The sequence below is a fragment of the Pezoporus flaviventris genome, unplaced genomic scaffold (genome assembly GCF_033815535.1).
Source record: "Pezoporus flaviventris isolate CSIRO_AGI_PZ_B2104156 unplaced genomic scaffold, CSIRO_AGI_Pfla_v1 ptg000031l, whole genome shotgun sequence".
Classification (NCBI taxonomy): Eukaryota; Metazoa; Chordata; class Aves; order Psittaciformes; family Psittacidae; genus Pezoporus; species Pezoporus flaviventris.
The window spans coordinates 7,074,318-7,099,587 of record NW_026892579.1 but is presented as its reverse complement, the minus strand read 5'-3'; the positions used below and the strand labels follow the sequence as shown (position 1 = coordinate 7,099,587).

General features: G+C 38.0%; 1 protein-coding gene and 1 long non-coding RNA gene across 2 annotated transcripts in view; both read left to right on the top strand.

The window, feature by feature from the left end:
* SLC16A10 (solute carrier family 16 member 10) overlaps positions 1-25,270 on the top strand; it is a 72,168-nt gene that overhangs the window by 11,028 nt on the left and 35,870 nt on the right. The gene's annotated exons all lie outside the window — the stretch shown is intronic.
* Positions 300-3,201, top strand: LOC133272708 (uncharacterized). The gene is made up of 3 exons (XR_009744520.1): positions 300-381; positions 1,948-2,027; positions 3,073-3,201. It is a non-coding gene; the product is annotated as an uncharacterized LOC133272708 (long non-coding RNA).

Sequence of the window (25,270 nt, the reverse complement as noted above, 5' to 3'; positions counted from 1 at the left end):
TTTTTACACCTCACTCTATATCAAAGTCTTTTGCTCATAGTGCAGCAGATTAAATGAACATTCAGTTTCATGCAGTGAAATCACTGACCCTTGAAGGTGTGTGTGAGGGGGACAGGACAGAACTGTGTAGCTTAACTGGGAAGCTGGAGTACAATGGCACAAAATTGATATGGACAGTGTCAGTCTTTGTATGTACAGTTAGAAATTTAGTCGGCATGACCCAACTCTTGTGCTCTGAATTTTTATTTCTTTTTCTAATATTAGGCAAAGGATCTAGTATGTTGTGTGCACTCCATGCTACAGCATTAATTTTTTGTACATGTGCATAATACATTTAATTTAATGTATGTTATGTGATACAGGTTTGGTCTCTACATCAAGGTCTGTGACAAAACAACTGTAGAGTGTATTAATACTCTTTTAGCTGAACATATTCAGCTAAAACATTATTTCAGTAATTGGTTGAAATAATTTTAATTATTTTGTAAGTAATTCTATTCATTAAGGATAATTGTATTGGGAAAATACAGGTAGGGACAGGCAGATATCCTACAAACTATCCTTTTGCTTGTTCTTTGAGATACTGTCATAGCTGCCTCACGAGCAGCTGAGGTCTCAGGTTTACCAGTCCTGTAGGTGCATATTTTCCTGATCACGATAGGTAAGCATGATGCTATAAGCAGTAAACTTAAAAGCCAGGTGAAAAATTGTATTGTGTCTTTAAGACTGCCTACCACTGGACTTACGTGGTTGTTCTGGAGTTTCAAACAAAAAGGGTGTGGATTCTTAATATGAAAGCATTCCTGTAGGTTTCAAATTGAAGATCAGAATGAAAAGGATACAAACTTAATTTCAAGATGAAAGTATGCTGCAAGTTTTATATGGCCTTCTGAAGGGATGAATCTTATCGTTTCTCACTGCTTTTTTTTGTTTATAAGCAGTGTGGATTCTGTTGGAAGCCTTGGGTGTTAGATCTTTGAGGTAGGAACTCAGCCTAAGAGATTTCTGGTTAGTGTTTATTGGGGAGAAGATGTTGGTATTATGAACAGTGTTCTTAGAGTGAAAAGGGTTTCATTGTTTTTATGAAGATATTGCTTTAAAAAAAGTTAGTGTGCTACTTTTCTTGAGCTTTTGCAGTGCCCTGTAGAGTGCTGCATGAACTATTCTGTAATTTCTTTTAAACATAGTTATTTCTGTTTTTCTGGGAGAGAACAATTTCTGTGACTGAGGTACCACAACTTGGTCATAATGGATGAAGGAACCAGTCACTGCTTTTCTCTTGTGTGTTAAACTAAAATCTGAAATGGAGGAGGCTCAGTGGGCTTTAACAGATAACTAAGAGTGGTTGTTTTTAGTCTTAGAAATTGCTAGTAACCATAATGTGGACAAGGTGACTCATTTGCAAATCTCTGGCTGGTGTGGTTTTAGCTGATAAGTAGATTAATTGCAATCTCCCACAAATTTAGTAAATCATACTTTTTTCCTTCTAAGATATTAAATGCTAGGTTTTGTCCATACAATTTTTAGCAATGTTCCATATGTATTTTATCAGAATCATCACTAGTTTATATTAATATACTTAATCCTGATAACCTTTTATATTCTGGATCTTCAAATGTATCTTTGAATTTTGCTCTGCATCCTGGTTAATAGATAAGTACCGTGTTGTTAATTTTTACATATATAACCTCTATGATAGAAAAGCCCATAAGCCTTTCAACTAGAGGAGGAGGAGAAGTTGGCCTATAACAGCTACTGTATCATGTGTATACTTCGTGTTTCCAGACAAGCTATAGACTTTCACTGCCTACTTTTGGTCTCTAACAAAGGCAGTGCGTCTGCTCTGTAATGCAGGACTCTCCATCAGTTTGTAAACTTTACCTTTTAACTTTAAATTTCATTTAAGAGGGGCTTATAGCCCTTATGATTCTTCTAAGTTTTTCTCAGGCTCCCCATGCTATTACCACCAGAGCTATCCCTGTCTGTGCAAAACTTGGAGTTTGAGAATGTGATCAATTAATTTTAAGGTAATCTTGCCACTAAGTGTGAAACTGCTGTAGTGGCCAACCTTTTAGTGAGGGGTTGAGTGTAGCTTTGTATAACACAAAGGCATTGATTGAGGAATGGGAGCAAGGGTTTGTGATTGGGTTGAGGGCATGAATGTTTTAGTGGGAATCTTAGCAGGTGGTTAGAGAATGGCTTAGCAGTGTTTACACAAAGTTTAAATGAAGGGGGACTGGACTAACATAAGTGCAGAGGAAGGAAGAAGGAGCCTCCACCAATTGTTAGGGCTGGTGAAGAGATCAAAGGTGAAAATCAATCTGCTTATTTTAAAGGTAGGGCTCTTTTTAAGCCACCTTCTAGTGAGAATGCTGCAGCCATACAGATTTATTTGCTTGATAATATAAGCTCTTATCTTGCAAATGGACTTGTACTGCTTCTGATTGCAGCTATGCGTTGCTGTTGCATTGTCATTTGTTTTAGCAGTTACTTTCTCTTCATCTACTCTCTCCACTGTTCTATGAAGTTATTTCATAATTGTAAAGCTTTTTTTTCTACATGCAGTTGATTTAACTTAGACAGGCACAGGCTCTTTGAAATTCTGTAAGTAGTGTATTTCAGTTTACTAAGACAAAGGCATCACAAATCTTTCTTAATAGTGCTGTAGGATTTTAGAGCTCCTCTGTTCATATGCTTGTCTCCAGTTTGTGGAGTATCAGTTTCAATGTTATAGTTGCGTGTTTGCCAGTAGTAGTAATTTCTGGCATGTACTAAAATCATAAATAGGTAAAGTATATATAGTTGGTCCCCTCCTTGCCTTTCTTTTTCATGTTTTTATCTAGGTCACTGGGACTGTTGAAGCAAATGTGGTGGTCAGAGGATTTTTTTTTTTGTCTGAAAATATGTGTGATATGTACTGAGGTGCAAGGCAGCCTTCTTAAATGTTACTGATGCCCGTCATTCAGTAATATCTGGCATCACACTGGACCAGTAATGTGCACTTTGCTTTAAGGAGCTTTTGGTGTTTTTTCTTTTGCGTTGCTCTGCTTGCTTGTATGTTTTGGTGCACAGGAATGTTGAGTGACACAGGCATGTCAGCCAGTGATGCAAAATGTGCAGTTGTGATGTTACACCAGGGAGAACTGGCAAGGTACGGGACTCAACTTGCAGGTTATAGTAGATGGAGATCTAGCTAGGGCATTCAGTATGTAGTGGTTTGAACCCAGTCAGGCAACTTGTTCACTCACTCCCCCCCCCTTCTTTCCCTCTCACTACTCCCAGAGGAACGGAGATGAGAATCAAAAGAATGCAACTCCCACAGGCTGAGATAAGAACAGTTTAGTAACTAAGGTATAACACAAATCACTACTGCTACCACCAATGGTAATAATGATAAAGGAAATAACAAGGGAAGAGAATACAACACCTCACCACCAGCCGACCGATAACTCGCCCCCCCCAACCTGACCAAGCACCGACCGATACCTCCTCCAACCCTGCAGACCCCCAACCCTTCCAGGTAACTCCCAGTTACATCCTGGGCATGATGTACTGTGGTATGGAATACTTCTTTGGTCAGTTCGGGTCATGTGTCCTGTCTCTGCTTCCTCCTGGCTTCCCCTCCTCCCTGGCAGAGCATGAGGCTCACAAAGTCCTTGGCCAAACCAAAACATCACTGTTATCAGCTCTGTTCCCAGGCCAAAAGTCAACATAGCACTGCACCAGCTACCAAGAAGGAGAAAAATTACTGCTACTGCTGAACCCAGGACACAGTGGAATCTAGTGAGTTACTCAGCTAGCCAGGTGCAAGTTTCAACTTTAGGGTGGGCTGAAGCTCTGCAATTTACCCTTAGCCATGCTGACTAGATCTCCACTGACCCTAGTGGGAGCTCTGACTCCTCCACTCACACAGACATCTTCTACACTTGAGTGCTTCAACATGGAAGCTAAATCCAACTTCAGGTGTCCTCTGTTGTCCCTCGGCGTTTTGGTGATGGGCACAACAAAAACCAGGCATACACTTTTGGGTATGTGCTACATCTGTACTGTCTTTGCTCTGAATAGCAGTATCCACACTGACATTCACACCAGTGCCTGCTAGTTAGAGATAACATTTACAAATCCAGTTAGTTGGGTCTTTAAGGGTTTTATTGTGAAAGTTATCTTCCCCTTTGAAGGTTTACCAGAGCCTGATAAGATTGGTACAGAAAACAATGCCCCATAGAACTTTTTGATGCTCTGATGTTGTATGTAGTTACTGGTTTAGCTGTATTTGCTGAACTGTCTTCTGTGTGATATATGAGCTTCAACCTCTAATTGCTCTAGATTTTAGTTCGTGTGGAGTATGGAGAACAGACTGATGCAGGGTTTGTAGCCAATGCTTTTGTATGATTCTGTTCCTCAGAAGTAAAGGTAATTCTTTAGTTGGACTGCTTAAATTTGTTTATATAGCTACCAACCGACTGTAATTGTGGGTGCTGCATTATTTTCAGCCATTTTCAAATATGAGACAGTTGTAGACATTTTTTTCCAGGCATGACTGTGAGCATTGGTTGGTTGATGTGCAAAGTTAAGCTACACAGAAGAAAAAAACCCACTGTGAATATATCAAGGAAGTTGGAGTAGTTTAGAAGCCAACATGGGTAGACTTCTAAAATGTGTTCTCAGCAATATATGGCTGCTCAGTGCCTTGTTTGTTTTTTGCCTCTGTAACCTTTCTGTTTCCACTTTTAATCTTGTCAGGATTACAGAAACCCTGGCATACACAGAGGCCAGACAGTGCCAAGTCAGTTATGTCTTGTCTCTTTAGAGAGAATCCATGCTGAGCCCCACATTTGGTAGGAGCTGGAAACTGAAAATTGCTTCCTCTCTGAAGCAGTGTGTTGCTCCTCTGGAAGCTGTCATGGCAGGGCATAATGTTTTGGCAGAGTATCTGGGAGATGCCAGTTGGTACCTGCCAGTCAACTGTTGGGTTTTTTGTTTTGTTTTGTTTTTTAAATTTTAAAGCGTTGGCTGGGCTAATCTGCTATTTGAGACTTTCAGTTATATGTTAATTATATCTCATGAAGATGACCAAATACTTGTAAATGAAGTTTGGAGGGTTTTTAGGAGGAAACTGTCTAGTAAATAAATTGGCTGACTAGGGTTTTGCTGGATATAAGCAACTACAAGTGGAAGTATTCTAGTAATTTCTTAGTCTAAGTAAAACACTTAAGAAAACATTGTAGCAAACAAAGCTTGAAAGTATTCAGCTGTAACATAGAGTTTGTAGGTATTTTTGGGGTTGGTGTTGGTATTAGAGGCTAAAACAATTGAAAAACTGAATCTGAAATCTTAGACATTAGGTATGCTGATCTCTTAATGTAAAAAGTCCTGATTGTGGTGATCACACTGGTAGTCACTTATGCTGAATATAATTAAAAGGTTTCTGTTTTGTTTTTTATCATTTATTTAACTTGAGCATTCTACTTTTTCTGTTCTGTAATGCTTTCAGCTTCTCTGAAAATAGACCAGTTGCTATGAAAATAGATTGTTGGCACAGTGGTGCTGCCTGGCTTTGGCTTAAACAGGTGCAGGCAACCAGTGGCACTCCCAAAGTTCTGCATGCATTTCCTTCTTAACTGTTATTGTCTGTATATAGCAGCACCTGGAAAGGTCAGTGCTGCTCTGCTAGTGGCTTGAAGAGTATTTTAGGTTATTCTCTCTGAAATTCTTACCTCTTTCCCCTAAGTAAAAACGTTATCTGGACAATTTGTCTCAAGATTTTATGTTGTTGGTCTTCAGCAGCAAGTTGTAAGGTTCCTGACTTCCTGTATGTTTTGGCTCTCAATACTTTAATGATGCAAATTGCCAATACGAAGCACTGGTTTCTACATTTTCTGTAGCTGAGTTGCTTGCAACTATTTGCTTTTCCAGGCTCTCAAACCAGAGAAGAAATGCAGGAGAACAGAATTACTCTTCTGTTATTTTATTAGCTTTACTATTATTTTTACTTCATTTACTTTTGCATTCCTCATATTAAATGAGGTAACGTGTTCTCTATCTTCAACTGGGAAGATAGAAATATAAAAGTAACACTTAATCCAATTAATGTATTTTCCTGCTCTGATTCATTGTGATGACTTTGAGCATCTGGTAGTAACTGAGCATGAGCTGCTTAAAGTCACAGAAACCCAATTCCCATTATTTCTGCTCATTGAAGGGAATAAATGAATTACCAGACACTAATCTTTGGATAATTGCTTGCTGAGCAGGAGATCTTAGTTCTTAAAGAAATTAGTTTTGTAAGTTTATGGAACTGTCAGAAGTAGTGAACTGTTTCAAAAGGTTAACCATAAATGAACAGAAGCTGAACTTTCAGTTTTTATTCATAACTATTGCAGTTGAACCTTGCAGTGTATATAGTATGTGGAGATAGATATCTCTCCCGTTATGAGATTTAGTATAACTTACCAACTGAAGTTTAAGCTGAAGATTTAAATTCATGTCAATGTTTCTGGTAGTACGAGAGTTAGGATGTATGTGGAATAAGATATGTATTGCTGTTTTGAATGACCAGACCATTTTGGGTTTGAAGTAACTCATTTTGGGTTGGTCTTCTAATTCAGACATAAAGGAAAGCGTGTGTTTTTTAGCTGTAGACAGTCTACCCTGTGGCATTACGTCATGCATTGTAGCTTTCCCCAATTCTCCTTTATTTGACATTAAATTAGGCAGGTTAGCTTTCAAAATTCTTTTTGTTCTTGATAACTGGGTGGACTTGTGATTTATGTCTTTGTGGTATTGGTATTTGAAAGTCATGCTTCTTGTCACTGGTGGTCATCACTCCTTTGCCTTTGGGGATCAACCTGAAAGAGGGTGTTAGGAGTCATTATTCATAGCTCCTACTCCTTAGCTCTAGGCCACCCTTATGCTTTTGACCTCACTGGAATCTTTTACTTTGTCTAAGAGCAGTCTTCCTCCCCTACACATACATCTGGAAACATTCAGGGCCCCAAAATAATCAGATAAGCAAGCCTTAAATCTATCTAAACATGCTGTATCAGAATACAATGCCAGTTAATTTCAATATCTTCTATTTGCAGGATAACTAAGGAGTAATATAAGTGGTTCCTGGATCTTTCTGACCTGCTGAGTACTTTGTCTCTGTAGATTGTTGCTACGGCCAGTTTATGCAATTTTTTTAGGCTATGAAAATCTGTATTTGCCTCTGTCAAATTCCTATTCTGCAGCTGGTCTTTACAAGTAACAGTATATATTTCCTCTGATTCTCTTACAGTGTATGTTACAATGTTTATTATGTTACATCTTTGATAAAAATTTCACAGGCATCCTGGCAAAGGGATAGCAATACCCTGGTTAACTCATTTAAAATACTCTGATTGGAAGTAATTGTTCTATGCAGTATGTTTCTGCCTCTCAATGAGGACTGGACTTCTTTCCTGTAGACAGTCTTTTCATTGTGGAATCTCTGCTTGAAATTTCCTCAATTTAAAGAAGTAGGCTTTATTTAATCTACTGCCATTTATTTTAACTGCTGCCAAAATATTAGGATATAGCAGACTTGCCATATAAAGGGCATAGAGATCTCAGTAAGTCATGCATGACTGAAATTTAGAGTTTTCATGGAATTTCATGTTAATACTATTGTAAATTTTTCAAGTGGCATTTTAATAAAAAGGAAAAAAATACTGAATCTTTTAGACTTCACCTCGTTAAATTTGTGCCTGAAGAAATCAAATGTTTCTATACCCTAAGGGCTAAAGTGATATCATCCACAGTTTTAAATACATTTTTAGTTACACCACTGGTGTTAGGGATAGATAAAGCTATGCTTTTGAAACCACTTTTCTTTAGACTTGACCGTCGTCAGACTCTCAGTTGAGCAGATGGGTTTTGCAGCTGTTCTTACCACACTACAAAAGAGGGAGTGTGTGTATGCATGCTTTCCTCTCCAGAGAGAGGTTACAGCACTCCTCTCACCCTAGGAGGAGAGGGTGCTAATGACTCTGCGTAACTCCCAAAGGCTATGGAGAATGCCTGCAGTGAGCAGGGGCAGCAGGAGGAATGTGGGCATGGAGGTTTCCATGCACTCAACAGTCAACCTTCAGATAACACGTAATGGTAGAAGTGTAAAAGGTATGTAGTCTCGGACATACTTGCTGCGATACATAATGTTTATTCTTAAACAGAACCCAGCATTTACTTTTGCGCACAGGAACTAATGTTTCTGAATGCACACATGTACACATTTTTAGGAAAGTACAAAAGCAGAATCAGGCAGCCTGATGTTTCAGACTTGTTTCTGCCATGGCAGCTCCAATGGGTTGTTTTTTATAAGGCCTGTACATAGTGGAAATATACTCATTAAGGGAAAGAGGTCAATATTATATGTATTTGTAATTGCAGATCTGAATTTTGATATTAATACTGATTATAGTAATAAAACCTATGTACAGGCTGATACAAAATGCAGAGGTATGTGATTTCAAATTTATGGGTCTCCTGTACCATGCACATGCCACTCATGTTCAAACCAGAAAATGGCTTATTCTTGGCAATTTTCGGTAGTTAAGGGTGTTGCACTGTGCACAACTTATCAGAAGCAGGGCAAATAGAACAGTGTTAATTTTCCCCTGTATTGTCCTTGAGTTTGTATTTCAGCATTTTGCTTTCCTATACTACTGCTAATAGAGACTTGTATGATTTGGTATTTCCTAATGTCTTTTTATTGTTAACTTGGTGTTAGAATTGCTTTATACCTGCCTTTAACCCTTGAAAGGTGGCTCTAGACCCAGATGGCTTAACTTCTGAATTTTACAAAGAAGTTAGTGTATACCAAAGAATCTCCATATATGTATGTATAATAATTGGCATGTTTTAGTTTAATAAAACAAAATGCTTGTGTGGGAGGCTAGAACGTTTGTTCAGTGCCATAGTATAAGTATAGACATAGATCCTGAAATAGCAAACTCTGCTATAAACCAACTACTTAAACTGTTAGACTGCAGAGAGGTTTCCAAATTAGACTGCAAACATGGCGTGCAGTATAAATGACTGCTGTTCTTGCTGATGCTGGGCTTCCTTTTCCAAGTTCTTTTTCTAGCTGGTAAGCTAAGGTTTTATTTGTCCACATACTCTTTGAACAGTTTTTGGTTCATCTTTACCATGCTTTTCTGACTTTATAATAATTTACCTGATGAATGTTTATTAACATGTTTATTAAGGTTATTATCATGTCCTAGATTATTTTTTTTCTGCAAAGCTTTAGGGATGAGGAATTCTATTAAATTTAAAGTCAAGAACTACTTATACATAGCTATTAATGGAATTAGCATTGATTTATTAATAACAACTGGTTTGGATTATTGTGCAAGCTGGAAATTTGATTTCTTAGAACTTCCATTCACATGCTCTCAGCCTTAGCTGTTAAGATGCTTGAGTCAAAATTTGATCGCACTGAGACTTTATGGTTGCATATATCCCTGATCATGTAACTTACTGCCTTTTTTTTTCCTTCTTTTTTTTTTCTATTTTTTTTCTTCCTTTTTTTTTTGTGGGATTTGACTTGTGACTTATGAATGGTTAAATTGTGTCAGCGCTTAGTGGTATGACTATGGTTGAGAAAATAAACAATCCTGGTGTTAAACCTGATCACAAAGCCCTTTGAATAATTGAATTCAACTTTTGCCTTTTAAAGTGGTATTTTTACTTGTTTAACTCTTTCAAAGAGAAATGGGAGCTGCTGACAGAAATATGTAAATCAACTCTTAATTTTCTGGCAGAAATTTGATGATAAATATTCATGTATTAGTTATCAGCTTGAGCCACTTGAGCAAGCCTGTAAATGAAAAATAGTTTCATTTATCAAAAAATATGGTTATTGTTGTTTCAGTTGTTGTATCTTCTTATTTGTATTTGGTAGCTATGGAGAAGAGAATCTAATAGCATAAAAACATTCCAAAGCCTCAATTTATAATGCTGTGCTTGCATGGACCCTCCTACTAATTGCAAAAAAGCTCTATGACCTTTTCTTTGAAGTGCCCTGGCAGTATTTTAGAGGAAATTGAGAAACTTTTAGCTATGGTGTCTGTATTCATAGAATCATAGAGTAATTAAGGCCGGACAGGATCTCTGGAGACCATCTTGTTTGACCCCCTGGTCTGAGCAAGTTATGTCAGATGAGATTCCTCGGGACCTTGTCCAGTCGAGTTAAGATAGACAGCTATTGCTCTGGATAACACATTCCATTGTTTGATCACCCTCATAGTGAAAAATACCACATCACGTCTTCTGCCTCTTGTGCCATAGATGTGCACCTCTGAGTGTGGTTGTTTTCTCTTTTAGGTAAGCTGTAGACAGCAATAAGATCTACATTGCTCCTGCCTCCCAAGCCTCTTCTTAAGCTGAAAAAATCCAATTTTCCCCAATCCTTTTCCCCTGTATTGTGTGCCTTAGCCTTTAATTATCTTGGTGGCCTTCTCCTGCACTCATTCCAGTGTGTCAGTGCCTGTCTCTCATTCTGGGGAGCAGAAAACCTGGTACGTGTTGTGGAAGTGGAATGTCTGTGTCCCTTATCCTGCTGGCAATGCTGTGCTAATGCTGCCTGGAACGCAGTCAATTTTTGTTGCTGAATAGCACATTGCTGACTCAGCTTCCTCTTGTGTCCATGAGGTCCCTCATGTCCCTTTCTGCAAATGTATCTGAGCAGTTGACCTGCAGCCTGTACTGGCTCCTGTTGTTTTTCATAGCAGGTGCAAGACTTTGTCTGCCTTTTAATTTCTTCTGGTTCTTGTTGGCCTGTTTCTCAGGACGTTGAAGTCCTTCAGCATATCAGTCACTCTTTCAAATATGGTATTATCAAGACTTGGTGCATGTGAAGTCTTTCTTTTCATCCATATTATCTCTTGTAAAACAAGTTGTATGGCTTTAATGCTTAATAAACAAGACCGTAACTCTACATATTCATGACTGGTTCATGCATCAGTAAATAGAATACGTCACTTCAGATTTATTGAAGCCACTGTTCTGTATCCAATACTAGTAACTGATGCTTATGAAGCTAAAAAAGTAGTCTTTCCTCCTATATACCTTCTTCCCTTTGGCCAGTCAATAGTTTTATGACTTGGAGAGATAGAGAAGCCCACACTGTATCAATTGCTTTTTTTCAAAGTAGTTTAATACCTGTGGTCTTCAGAACACGTAACTGTAGAGGATGCACAGTTGAATTGATTTTCTTAACATAGTTCACATTTCCTTGTGTCCTAAATGTGCTCTCTGATTACTTTGGGAGTCCCATTCCATTGTTGCTTTATGACAAACTACTACTAGTAAAATCATCCTCTTATTCATATATATTCTTTCTAGAAACAAACAAATCACGAAAAAGCCCTCCCTCAAACCAACCTTCTGGTTATGAAAGACAAAAAAAAAAATCTCTTAGTTGCAGTCACTTGGGTTTAGCTTTAAGATAAGGAGTTTTGTCCCTTCAGCCTTTCTCCTTTTTTCAAGCGATTTGTTAATACTACCAAACAACAAGGGGCTTACCATGGATTCTTTCTGAATGTTAGATGTAACTGCTCTCTGAAAGTGAATTTGACCTCCTTTTGTTTCTTTTAGCCAGTTTAGTCATACCTCCGAGGGCTTTTCCTCTCATCCAATGGAAACATGTGTTTCTCTAAGAATCTTCTGTGATGGATGAACCTTTTGTTAAAAGCTTTAAGAAGTTCTAAGCAATTAACTATTAGATAGACTTATTTTGAAAGGCATGTTACTTCAGCATATCCAGATAATTCTCACTAAGTGATTATTTCTAAACGCTGTTGTTTTTTGTTAAATCTCTTTATTCAAAGTATGTTTAAACTCACTGATTGATGAATGATAAGTATCTAAAGCTGCTTTTAGATGTGCAAAAGCTCATGATACTCAGCCACTTTGAAGAGGACAGGTATCAGAGGAGGTGGCTTCCTCATTATGGTGAAGAAATACTTTGGTTTTATTTTAGTGTTTTCTAGAATAAAATTCAGATGGAGGATTTTCCTTAAATGAAAAGAAAATAAACCTTGCAAAATAATAAGATAACTAGCTTTTTAAAGCTTTATTTTAGCATTTAACAAAGTGCAGAAAACATACTTTACAATTTCTCAAATAATTTACTGAAGTGCCTTTGTTCTTCTAGAGGATTAATTTTTAAAACAATTCCTAGTTGTGTGTCTGCCATGCGGAAATGCTGTTTTGGTTTTGGGTTTTTATCCTGAAACAGGATGATGTTTTTTCCTGTGCCCATCTTTTGGGGGTTTTAATAATACTTTTGTTGTATCTTTCTGTATGAAAGCTATGAAAAGGCTAAGTGTTCTTCATCAAGCTCCTACTGGTCTGCATCTAAAGGATATTTAAATGATTATTTATGGTTACCAGTACTGAAGTATATGCCATCATCTGTTCGCCTTGTCAGGATTATGTGAAGATATTTGACTGAGGGTGAGGGACAAGGGGGAAAGATGCTCTCATGTCTTCTTCCTTGCAGGCTTTTTAAGAGCAGTAATGACCCTGTTTAGCAGAAGCCATCTTGAGTATGAGAAACTTTAGTGAATTTGTCCTCTGTTTTCTAAGGCGCTGTCCCTAAGGAAGGTACAAAGGAAGACAAATACTTAAAAATAACATTGCTGGTTTGAGTCTTTTTATGTTCTGGTTTCTGTAATTTCTCATATGAAGTCTAATATTCTTGAGAATAAACTAGTTGTAGAACTACTAGAATACTTTGTTTTCTTTATCGGGTATGTTATTAAGGGTTTCTTTTCTCTTTTAATTGAGACACTTAAGAGCTCCTGGAAGTAAAAGCCATTGCCTCAAGCTAAGCATGGTGTTGGCAGGACCTATGCAAACTTCTTTGTGAAGTTTTTGCCAAAGAACCTCATTCTTGACCTGAAATATCTCTGCTGTTTCCAGCTGTGAGCTTCATGAACAGGCACTGAGTTTTGACAAGCTGATCATTATTCACGCAGAATAATTTATTAGATCAAATTCTTGTCCTAATTAGTTTTCCTTTGTTTTTTAACAAGCTTTATTTTGGTTTTGTTTTCACTTGTTCTCTTAATAAGTCTTACTTTTTGCCGGTTTCATTGGGTTGAGTGGGTGATACTAAGAAATGACTGAAGGATGCAAATGACTTGATGTTGCATTGTCTAGCTTAAATGGAAGGCAGCACATGTAAGTTATCATCAAAAAATGTATTAAAATGTAGCATTATTGTACTGGTGTATGGAATTGTCTGAATTGGTCTTTGAATTGTGAGGTTCATAAGCCAGGAATATCCAGAGAGAATTTATTAAATTGGAGCTTTAAAAGAATATTAAATTTGGAGTGGTTTGGCATTTAAAGTGCTGTATCAGATTTGTTGGTTTGGTTTTTGGTTGGTGGTGTTGTGGTGTGCTTTTGTGGTGTGTTTTGTTTTGTTTTTTTTTTTTTTTGTGTGTCCTCCCCAATAAACTAGTGTTTTATGCTACTGAGGAAAGCAGGAATCTCTGCTGCAACCATATCTTCCCCTCAGTCAAGTACTAGGGAATGTTGAGTCAGACATAAATGGTCTATAATGAGGCTAGCATGTGTGATTTCTTAATGCCTGGATAACATATCTAGGGTTGTTACGGACTATTTCCCTTGTTGCTATAGTATCATTTTTCCCATTACCTGTCCCATTCATCACCCTCCATTTACATGATAAACATTGTTGTAGCAAAGCCTACAGGTGTCATCAACACATGCTATTCTTTAAGGGCTTTCTTCTGCCATTTTTTCCGGGGTTTCCACACCCAGGTATCCCCATTCATTATCCAATCATATCACTCTTAATGTTTGTTACAAAATGTCTCTACATTTGTAGAAGAAGGGAGAGAACATCTGCCTCTGTTTCATGCTACCAGCTGTTTATATGTTACTACCCTTTAAGCTACCAAAATACATGTATCAGACATAGTGTCTGAGTTATTAAAATTACTCACTTCAGCTGCGTTCAGCTTATATGGGGCTCCAGTTTGATTGCTAGAATGTTTTTATGCCTATCCTGTCATTCAAGAAATCTCTCTAGTCTCCCCCTTTTCTTTCTTTTCTACCTTGCTGGTGCCAGGGGAAACACAGGGCTCTGCTGTCACACTAGTTTTAGTTCTTGGGATTTATCAGCTTAATCCTTTTCCTTAGTATTTCAGGCTTCTGTCTTGTTCATTCATGCAGACTTACCCATTTTCAAACCATGTTAACATGCTTGATAATTACAATTTCTGTGTCGTGATCCGTTTCCTGTCATGGGCTGAGTATGAATTCCTTGCACAGTGAACCTTATTTGTCTCAAACTCTCTGAAGAGCAGCCACCTTCTGGAGATGGATTCCTGGAGGACTGGTGGGTAGTCATTACCGAATTTGAACTGCCAAGGGCTCCTCACATTACTGCTGCTTTCTAGCTCCTTTGGCACCCAATGCTTTTTACTGAACAAAGCACAAATGAGAGCTTTCTGCACTCCAGTCTACAGGGTGAACTGTGGTAAAAGTGGGCAAGTGGGCGTTGTTGATTCTTTTTTTTATTTAGTCTGGCTAGGGGATGCTGACTGTTAACAGCTTTTCTTTGAAGCACCTCATCTAAAGTAACACTCATAGCATGCTTTAATTTTTAGTGTTTTTTCAGAATAATTGAAAAACAGATACTGTTCTTCTGCTGTCCACATTCCCAATAGTTAATTACTTGGGCAGTCTATTTGCAGTCTTACTTTAAAGTTCTTCCAAACTGTACTTCTATCTTTTTTGAAATAATCTTTCCAGTATTTTTTACCTAATGCTCTTTCATACCATGTTATGCTATCAAGGTGAAGTTACGTGCACCAGTTTTCATATTTCTGAGGGATCCAGTACGTTGAGTTCTGCTGTTTATTCCATAAAGATGTTTAGACTTTGCTACCCTTTGGATGGTTTGCTTTTTATTTCTTGGATTCTTTGGCTGGTATAGTTTATAATGGCAGGCGAGTTCCCAAATTCCCAAACTGTATTTCAGTTCTTGCAAGGAGAGTGTTCTGTCCTAGCAACTCGTCCTACACTGTGAGAGACCCTGGGAGGAAGTGTAGAGCTTTCCAGAGATTTTCTTTGAGAGAGTAATACCAGTAAGTACTTTTTTTTACCAATATAAAAGCTACTTGTGAATTTAACTCACAGGAAGACCTCTGGGGGAAGAGCATTATTTCAGTGCAACTGAGATGCGCTCTTCTTCCCCCAGTACTATGTAGCACTTCTGATGCTACATCAGTAGCTTTTAAGGAGGATAAGCTTGTTTCTGAAGGGATATTATACACAGAAACTCCTTTTAAGATGGTGGGATTAAAACTGAACTTTCAAAATTGAAATGATCTTGGCAGCTCTACTTAAGCTTTACTGTGTTATTGGTTTTTCAGTCTCTTTCGTAAGATGTGTTGGAAGAAAGAAATAATTGTTCTTTTATGACAAGTGCAACTTCCTGAAAATACAAGTTTGGACCAAGACAGAAGGACTAGTGTATTTTAAACAGGACTATAGATTTATATAATATATATATTTTTTTTCTTTTTCCTAAGTATTTGGGAAAATATCAGGCCAGACCCCAAAACCCAAGAGAAGTGAAGCTGCTGCAGCTTTGTGTCTCTGGTCTAGCCTGACAGTGTATTTCCAGTACGCACAGTTGTAGGGTCCACATGCACCACATGTATATGGGGCAAGCCACACTGATGAACTGTCAGGTACTCAAATAACAATGCTCACATGAACATAGCACTAGAAGCCACATCCTACTCCTCTTTCTAGTTGAACGAATGGCGGTCTGCTACTCAGAATATGTATGTGTGTAATGTATCTATAATGTATGTATATGTGTTTGCAGTGTGGATCCCTCCATGTGCTGGGCTCAGACTCGGATACATGCACAGTTGGAAAGCCTATTGCTTTGGAAAAGGTTAAGAAGGGTTTTAGGAAGCAGGCAGGACAGGCTGTGCTGATTCCGTAAAAGGCAGGGCCAGAGAAGCAAACTCGTTATACGGACCAGTCCTATTTATCCTTCTGATTTTCCCATACTTGTTCCTCCCCAGATTGCCCAAATTCCCCTCTTTCCTAAACATCCCATAATAAACTCTGTGCTATCCTGAAACTCTTTTCCCCAACATGCCCTAAGGCACTAATCCCCTTCAGTCTTGAAAGTGCCCTGGCATTGACTCATCCTGGTGGGCATCACACCTTGATGAAGCGGCTGAGGTTGTCCTTGGAGAGCCCAGTAAGGCACTGGACAGGGTGTCTCCTCTGAGCCTACAGCTTGGGTTCCTGTCTGCCTTTGCCCCTGTGCTCCCCTGAGCACACAGACAGGCTGGTGCTATCAGGGGTGATGGCTCCTGCAGTGGGCCTGGCAGGAGCCAGGGCAGGATGTTACTGGGGAGCCCTCCTGCCATTGCTTCTCTGTGCCCCTTTGCGGGTGTGCAGATGATCTTTCACTGCATAATCCAGCACTGCACAAATGGAGCTTGGTGGAAGACAGAGTCTGATACCTGTTACCATCAGTAGCGATGCCTACATCAGGCCTTCTAACAAGGTGAACAGAGCTGTACTCCATGAGAAGCAGAACTTAAAAGATTTTGTTCAGGATCTTGCATGTAATGCATGTATCTGCAGTCTTCCTTGTTCTTCTGCTTTTCCTGCATTTTCTTCTATCAATATATTTGTCAGTGGAAATAGCACTGTCTAAGCTTTTGTATCATAGGAACTAGAAGCTTTCTTTTCTTTTGCGTTCTAGATTAGTAATGCCTGCTTATGTAATATTAGCTGTGAAGTTTCCTGTGAAGTGTGGATATGTACTGTATGCACATTATTAATTATTCACATTATCTAGTAGCAATTACTGTTATTAGCTTTTACCTATATAAAACTTAAAAAAACCCTAAAATACTTTCTTCAGAAGTATATTCAGTATTTTGAGAACTTATCGGATGTCTTAAATGTAATGAAATAATTTTTGCAAAGTAATACAGTACCATAAAGGAGACCACTTGTAATGCTATTATGAAATATAACTGGGGGGAAAATATATCTCCGTACTGAATATATACCAGTTCTTGCCACTGACACAACAAAATGGCAAAGTCACTGCAAGAAAGTGTTTGATTTGCAAAGCTTAAGCAAATCTGTTGCAGTTGCCAGGCAGAATGGTGGATTTAGGCTTCTTTTCAACAGATATAGAGATAAAGATTCTCTAGTGGATGATTAAGGAGTAATGCATCAAAAATCCCTAGAGTCTTCCAATCGTCAGTTATTTGGAGGAGATGGCCAATTCCAGCAGTTTTCTTGACTAAATTTTATGGTTTTTCTTAGAAGGAAGAAAAGAGGCTTTCATAATTTAAAGAGCTAACAGACAATATTTTAATCCAGGATGTGAGAGAAAAAGTTTATACTAGACAGTGTGTGCCTGTGTCTGTTTGCTCACGGTAGGTACAAAGAGTCTTTTAATACAGCCACCCAGAAGCTTGAAAAGCTAAAGGCATTGGTGAAAACTGGGGGAGGAAATGAACCAGCAGTGTGATTGGCTCAGAATTTTGTGCTGTTGTACCTGCTTATTTTAGAAATAAGAGCTTTGGACTTCTGATATTTTTCAGAACACAGCCAAATATTCAGTAAAATCATTTGGTTTGTTTTTAAAGATAGCAGGATCTTTACCAAGCAAAATGATTCTTTCTTTAAGAGAAGCTTCAGTAAGTTTTATCTGCTAGTTGAACTTCGGTGGTTTTGGAAGCAGGCATCATAGTTTTGGTAAACAATCACTAATAGGTGGATCCAAAGTAAAAGAATAAATAATGTAGTAAGAATATTGTTGGAATAGAAAGACGTGTTTCTTGATTTGAACCACAAATTTATTTTAGTTAGCACTGTATATATGCTTTTTCTGTATATGAGATATACACTTTAATATTGCCTTTTTTTTTATTAAGTTTTAGCTATCTAAAACTTTGGGGAAAAAAAACCAAACCCAAACCCCAAAAAACAACCCAAGCCCTTAAATATTTTCTTTAGAAGTAGGCTCAGTCTTTTGAGAACTGACTGGGTGTTTTAACAGTAACAAAGTATTTTTTACAAAGTAATATAGTATCATAAAGGAGACCACTTGTAATGCTGGAGAGTAGCTAGGTATGTGACAAATGTTGCAAAATAAAATTTGTGCCCTATCTGAAGTAAATAGAATTTTAACTTGAAATATTATGGTTCTAAAATTACAAAACAATGCTCAAGTAACTCATTTACTTGCCCATTTATTTGTATTTTAAAATGAAATTGCTGTGTTTTGCTGGGGAATTATGTGGTGCTGTGCATGAAATATGGAAGTTATATGAAAAAGGCTATGAAAAACTGAGTTTAAATTGGGTTTTTTGGATATACTCAGTAACCTGGATAAACCTGTGGCCCTGTGGGGAGAGGAGCCCATGCTGAAGCAGGTTTGCTGGCAGGACTGGTGGCCCTATGGGGGACCCACACTGGAGCAGTCTGTTCCTGAAGGATTGCACCCTGTGGAAGGGACTCATGCTGGAGCAGCTTGTGAAGACCTGCAGCCTGTGGGAAGGACTCATGTTGGAGGAGTCCATGGAGGACCGTCTCCTGTGAGAGGGACCTGAGGTGGAGCGGAGGAAGAGTGTGAGGAGTTCTCATTGTGAGGGGGAAGGAGCAGCAGAGACAGTGTGTGATGAGTTGATCCTAATCTCCATTCCCTGTCACCCTGCACAACTGCAGAGGAGGAGGTAGAGAACTGGGGAGTGAAATTGAACCCAGGAAGAAGGGGGGGGGGGGGGGGAGGGAAAGGTGTGTTAAGGTTTTCCCTTTTTTCTCATTATCCTACTCTAGTAATAAATTAAACTCATTTCCTCAAGTTCTACTTTGCCTGTGACAGTGACTGATGAATGATCTTCCTGTCCTTATCCTGACCCAGGAGCCTGTCCAGCTGAGGAGAAGAGTGACAGAGCGGCTTTGTTGGGCACCTAGCGTCCAGCCAGGGTCACCTCACCTCATATTTAAATTCTCAGCTGTAGAATATGAACTTAAAATGAATATGGTGCACCTTTAAAATAGCTTTGAGGAAGTGTTTGCTTTCATATTTGACTCTTTAGCGTTTCCTAAGGAAAAAACAAACAAACATTTTAATGGTTGAGAGAGAGAGCCTGTGATGCAACAGCTTAACAGGAAGCTTCTTGTGTAAAACTTTTTTGTACTTTATTAACTGTAAATACAATCCAGATTGTAACTGTTAATAGTAATAAGTATTTGCAGTGTCTAGAGACCCTAGTCAAAATTCTGATGGTATTATGAATAAATACACCTTTTGCTTTTCATCTTTCCTTGCAAGCTGGATATTAGACTAGATCGGGCAGACATGAACTCCAAATACGCTAAGAAGTACTTCAACAAGCTGTAGTTTGTGTGTCCTGTATCCGTCAGACTGATTTATTGCAGTTGCGTATGTGAAATACTGTGTATGCAGCAAGTCACATTCCTGAGGGTTTACCAGCTGTATATCTAAGATAAAATTACTTTGTGTGTGCAAAGTAGCAATTTGCTCAGGTTTTCTAGATGTATGGCAACTTGGGTATTTGGATTGCTGGAAAATGGATAGATAACTGCCTGCGCAGCTGGGCACTAAGTAAATGAGAAGTATTTTACTGTCCCAATGAGTAATATTGGCAGACTTGAAAATTTTGGATGGAGTTGAGCTACAAGAACAAGGTCAAGAGTTACAGTGGCCGGTTTTCTTGGTTACAAGGGTTGCAGAGTGCGCAAGCCTAGTCACGTGTGCATGTAACTGATATAAAGGGCACCTACTGACAGTGACCCTGTCGTATATGCTTTTTCTTGTATTTGCTCTTACCATGCAAATGACTTCCTGTTAATCTTCTGAAAGGCACAATGCCGTAACCCATTTGCTGTGCAAAAACTTATGGTACCCCTGTTATTTTATAAAGTTCTTAATATTTGAAGAGAAGAGAATGGGAGATATGGGTTAAAGAAAATATGATGCATATAAATCAGCCTGTGAAAATAACTGGCTCTTAGTGTCACTTAAAAATAGTCCAGGTTTGGACTATTTCTGTTTGGCAGTGTATTTGTGATGACACTGATATATTTATATGTAAACATTGAAAAAAAAAAAGTAAGCATGCTTCATGAAATGTGGGCATACTGAACTTAATTTGTCAGCTCACTTTACCTTGCTGAAAATGAGACTTTTTTTGTCTATAAAGCTCTAAATGTGATGCTGTTAATAACAGTCTTGGAGTAGATGGGGGGGTGGGTTGTAATATTAGGAGAACTTTTTGGTAACAGTTTGAATTTTGAAGATGTATATTTAAAACCTAAATTCAGCTTAATTATTCTGTAGGAGCCTACAGAATATAAAGTGGATACATGTTGATGTAATTGAAGAATACATCCTATTACAATCTGTCCTGGGGATGCTCACAAAGTTACTGAGGTGTGATGGGTTCTTTTGGCCAATTCTGATGGATTCAGAAGATCTTTGCATGTGAAAAGTTAGGGTTAGTTTGTGAGCTGCTTGCGGCAAACTGTGCTCCTGAACTTCAAATAGCGCACCAAACTTACTTGTGAACTAAAATTTCTTTATCTTCTCTGGTTTTATCTTCATCGTGGTCTCACAAGAACTTCTGATGGTGTAAAAGTGAAATGTATACCTTTGCCATTTCAAAAGCAACCTTGATTTGTAGGTCTTGCCCTAATACAAGTGAGGTAGGGGAAAGGAAGAAGGCTAGTATCTCTATTAAGTTAGGAATTTGGCTCTTAAGGTCTAATCTGTGCTATAGCTCTAGAACATGAGGCCATTGAATGACATGCTTGGTTGCAGGTATGTTCAGAATATGTGTGTAATTTGGTTGTGAGAGAAATTGGGATTAAACCTTTCTGGAAAACCAGCCTGTCATCTTTGATGTTAATATCTGCTACTTCCGTATGCAGAATATTATTGATCCTAAATCAAAGAGAATATGGTTCTTGGTGTTCAGCTGTTTGGTATAAAAAAAAAAAGAAACCAATGTTACCAATGTTAATTTGGGGGGGAGGGAAGATAAAAACTTGTCTGGAAATCGGCTCTGGAATTCAGTTTTTTAGGCCGTTAGTTGCAAATGTGATTACATTGTGCTTTGAAAACTGTCTTAGACAGCAGAAAACATTCTTGTATGACTTCTAAAAGGAAAAACAAGTAGTTACAGCCATTTCTTATCGATTTGTTCCTTGTTTATTCTTCCTACCACAGCATTTTCAGACTTTATTAAGTGTCAAAGGTCAAGCTCAGTTTGCCATGAAATCCAAATGCATGTGTTTTTCTGTTAATGATTGACTTCAGCTTTCCTTTAAAGGTTCCTGAAGGCTTAATACTTATAATCTCCACCAGCAACATTTTGCCTAACAGGGCATTTTTTACTTTTGAGCTTTGAGTTTTCACTAACTTGAGCATGTGTTATTTTCCTCTAACTTTTTAAACTACATAGAATATCTGCAGTCTCTGTAGTAGTAAAAGTTGTTTGCCTGTAAGAATATCTCTTTCTTCAACTATCTCAGGTTCCTCTTTTGTGCCTTACAGTTTGAAGAAAGTGTTGTGGTCAGTTTTCCCCGGTACTTGCTTTGGGTTTACCATTACTATCCATTTTATTGGTTTGTTAAAGGGGGAACCAATAAGCAAAAAAGACCTTGAAACTCTGCCTAAGCTTGTGTTGTTATAGCGAGTGTAAATTAGATGGTAGCTATGTTGCAGTGATACGGGATGTTTTGTCAGCGCATGAATACCCTTTTTTTCTGACTTCTCTGGTTTTCTGCTGCTTATGCTCATAAGGACTTGATCTCAGTAGAAATTCTCATCTTGCGTTGTTATTACTTACGAAGGCAATGAGCAAAACTAGTCTAGTCCAATATTTATACATGGCAAGCTTGGGAGGTATCACTGTATGAAGGGTATACCTGAATCTCTTCTGGCACTTGGTCTTTCATCTGTCGCATACCATGTCAGAGAACATTTGACCATGTATAAAGCGTTGGAAAATACCAGTTGTGGTTTAAGCCCAGCCAGAAACTCAGAACCAGGCAGCTGAACCCAGGACATCAGTTTATGTTCTGACTTGATACAGTGTTTGTTTTTTTTTCCTTACTCCTATTATATGACCTTATGTTGCTAATTTTACAATGTATCAGCAAGTGCATGCCTCTTTCCTCTTTGTTTCATTAAGCTTAAAAAGGGCATGTACAGGCCTGAAGTAGCGTTTTGGACTGTCACAAGACATGCATACTGAAGAGATGCTATGTGTAAGCACAAGAAAGTTTTCAGCTATTTTTGAGGTCTGTGAGTTCAGTCAGAATAAACTAATTTCATTCAGAATAAAGTAATTCAGATTGCTAATGACTTAATGTCTGCTGAAAACAGGTTTATGCTTTGATGCTTGTATGGAAACAGGGTGTCTGTTCAAAGATCTCTATCAGGATCTGGTGGGTCATATATATTTCTTGGTTTCTGACTCATTATAACTACTGGTATTCTTCAGTAATAAGGTTATTGAATAAAACACTTGTTCTTCAGGGACAAAAGAAAAAGACAGTGGGGAAAAAAACAATGTCTGTTGGATGCTTCCACTAGATCCTGGTTCATAAATCTTTGTGTATTTGCCATGATCTCTTTGAGCATGTTGTGGAAATCTAATTGATCCTTTATAGATAATTCTGAGTTTAAAAGCCTGTTCAAGACAGCTTTGGTGTCCAGAAGAGATGGTATTTCCTTGCACTAAATTATCTTTGTTCCAAATATTTTAGAATTTTCATTTAAATTGGGATTTTATTTTTTATATATAATATTGTTTTAAGGGAAAGCTTAACTCAGACATACAAACTATACACTTCAAAGCAAGCAAACTGAAAGCTGTAGTTATGCAACCTGAATTTAGAGTATAGGATACTTCCTATGTCATAAATTTATTTTTAGTCCTTAAACATGTGCATTGTCTAATGGGATCATCAGATCTCTTGAATAGAAGAAGCAGTGCACTTCTCTGACAGTAGGAACTCTAAATGTGTCAATACATATGTTTCAACATCTGCTTTTCTTTTCTAGTGACCTACTGTTCTGTGATGTGTGGATTGCTTAGTAGTGGGAGCAACTATGTGGAAATGCAGTTGTTTTCCCTTTTGCACCCACAACTAATGAATTTTTTCTGAATTCATGAGCAAGCTACTGAGCAGGCTCTGAAACAATTTTCACAGGTGTGTGTAAGCAAGGCATGTAGCACAAGGCATTTGACATCATCTTTGGGTAGTGATAGGTTGGATAAAAATAGGGTTGGCAGTTTCCAGGAGGCTGACCTACAGAGGCTCTCTGTGGACATGGATACTTGCTGGGTCTAATGGTCTCTGTTGGTTACCTAATATCTGTTGAACAATTCCTTCTTCTGGAAATGACTCTTTTTCCTTGGAGAAAGAAAAATAAATAATGGATAAGAGAGGATGTATCTGGAGTGCCTTAGGCAAAGGGTAACCCTGTGCTTCTGGGCACAGGCAACAGGAGTAAAACAGTATTGATGGATAAAGTGCATCATTAGGAGGGAGATGCAGCTGTTCTGAGCAGTGAAGCTTACATCTATAATGGTTACAATAGGTTTCATAAGGTCTACTTTGGAGGATTTAATGGCTTAGAAGTTAAGGATACCCTTAAGTCCTTCCCATGTCTAAAGGGGAGAAAAAGGGGAAGTTAATCTTATGGCTTAGTCTATATATATCTATATCTATATATAGATATAGATAGGTATCTCTCTCTCTCTATTTTTTTTTTTCCTTACCTGAAGGAGTTTTTATATTTTTCTAAGATTCATAAATGAATTGGAAGAGTCTCTAGCTGTCTGGTCTGACACCTTTCACTCAAAACAGGGCCAAATTTAATAAATAAATAAATTGAAATTCTGAGTTAGATCAGGTTGTTCACAGCCTTGTCGAGTCAAGTTTTCAATATATCCAAGGATGGAAATTCCACAGCCTTTCTGGGCCTCACGTTCTGGTGTTTGAAAAATTGTTTCATAACATGTAATTGGAATATTGTTCATTGCAGTTTCAGTTGTTCTTTGTCCTGTAACTGTGCACCACCGAGAAGAGACCAGCTCTATATTCTGCAGTAATTACCCATTGGATATCTGGAGGCGCTAATTAGATTCCTTTTGAGGTGCTGGTCTTCTCATCTGCAGGGTGAACAAACTCTTTGTAGCATCTCCTCATATGTGAGCATGTTGGTGGCTGACTATTAGACTTGCTGGGTTGTGTATTGCAGAGCGATTAGCATGGCAGATAAAATTCAGCGTATGCATGTATCCCATGGGGAGAAATAGAATTGAAGTACATGCTGGAAAAAGCCCCTACATTGATCACTGCCATTAGCGGGAAAATGAAGTCATGGATAGTGTTCTAAGTATCTTTACTCTGAAGTGGTTGCAATATATATAAAAAAAAAAGAGGGGGGTAATTAGGAAAAAATGGGGAAAAAAGAGTTGCTAGCCCAACTGGTTGGGCTAGCAACTAAAACTTATTGTTTGCCCCATATTAAATACTATATGCAGTTCTACCTACCCTGTCTCAGAAACAGTAAGATACAATTGGACTTAACATAAACGGGAAACAGGGAAATGTATATCTTCAGTACAAGAGAGACTAAGTCAAAAAAATGCTTCAGAAGAAACTAGTATGAACAGATCTGATCAAGGCATATAAAAATCATATGTTGCAAGAGGAAGTTTAGTAGGCATGATTCATTTATATTTCTTACAGCAGAAGAGTTAAAGTACGAGCAGGTTCAAAACAAATGGGAGTTTATTTTTCATGTGATGTTGAGCATGTTCTGTAACTTATTACAACAAAATACACTGCAGCCAAAGTAGTAGTGATGGAACTAAATGTTCTTGAAGAATGGTTAGATGCAACATCCTGCTTAGGAGGTTTCTAAGCTGTTTATTGCTGCATGTTGGGAGAATATAGCCAGGGAAAAAGTATTGTAGGATGCTAGCCCTTTTTCAGATGTTCTTTGTCTAAGTATTTTGTGGTGGTCAGAAACAGGATACTGGGCTAAATCAGTCTTTGATCCACACAGTATTGCAATTCTTTTGTTCTTAAAAGTAAATGCCATGTAAATGTGATTATGCAGGCAAAAAATTATTAATACTAGCTGGAAATGAGCAATTATCTCCAAAAATAACTT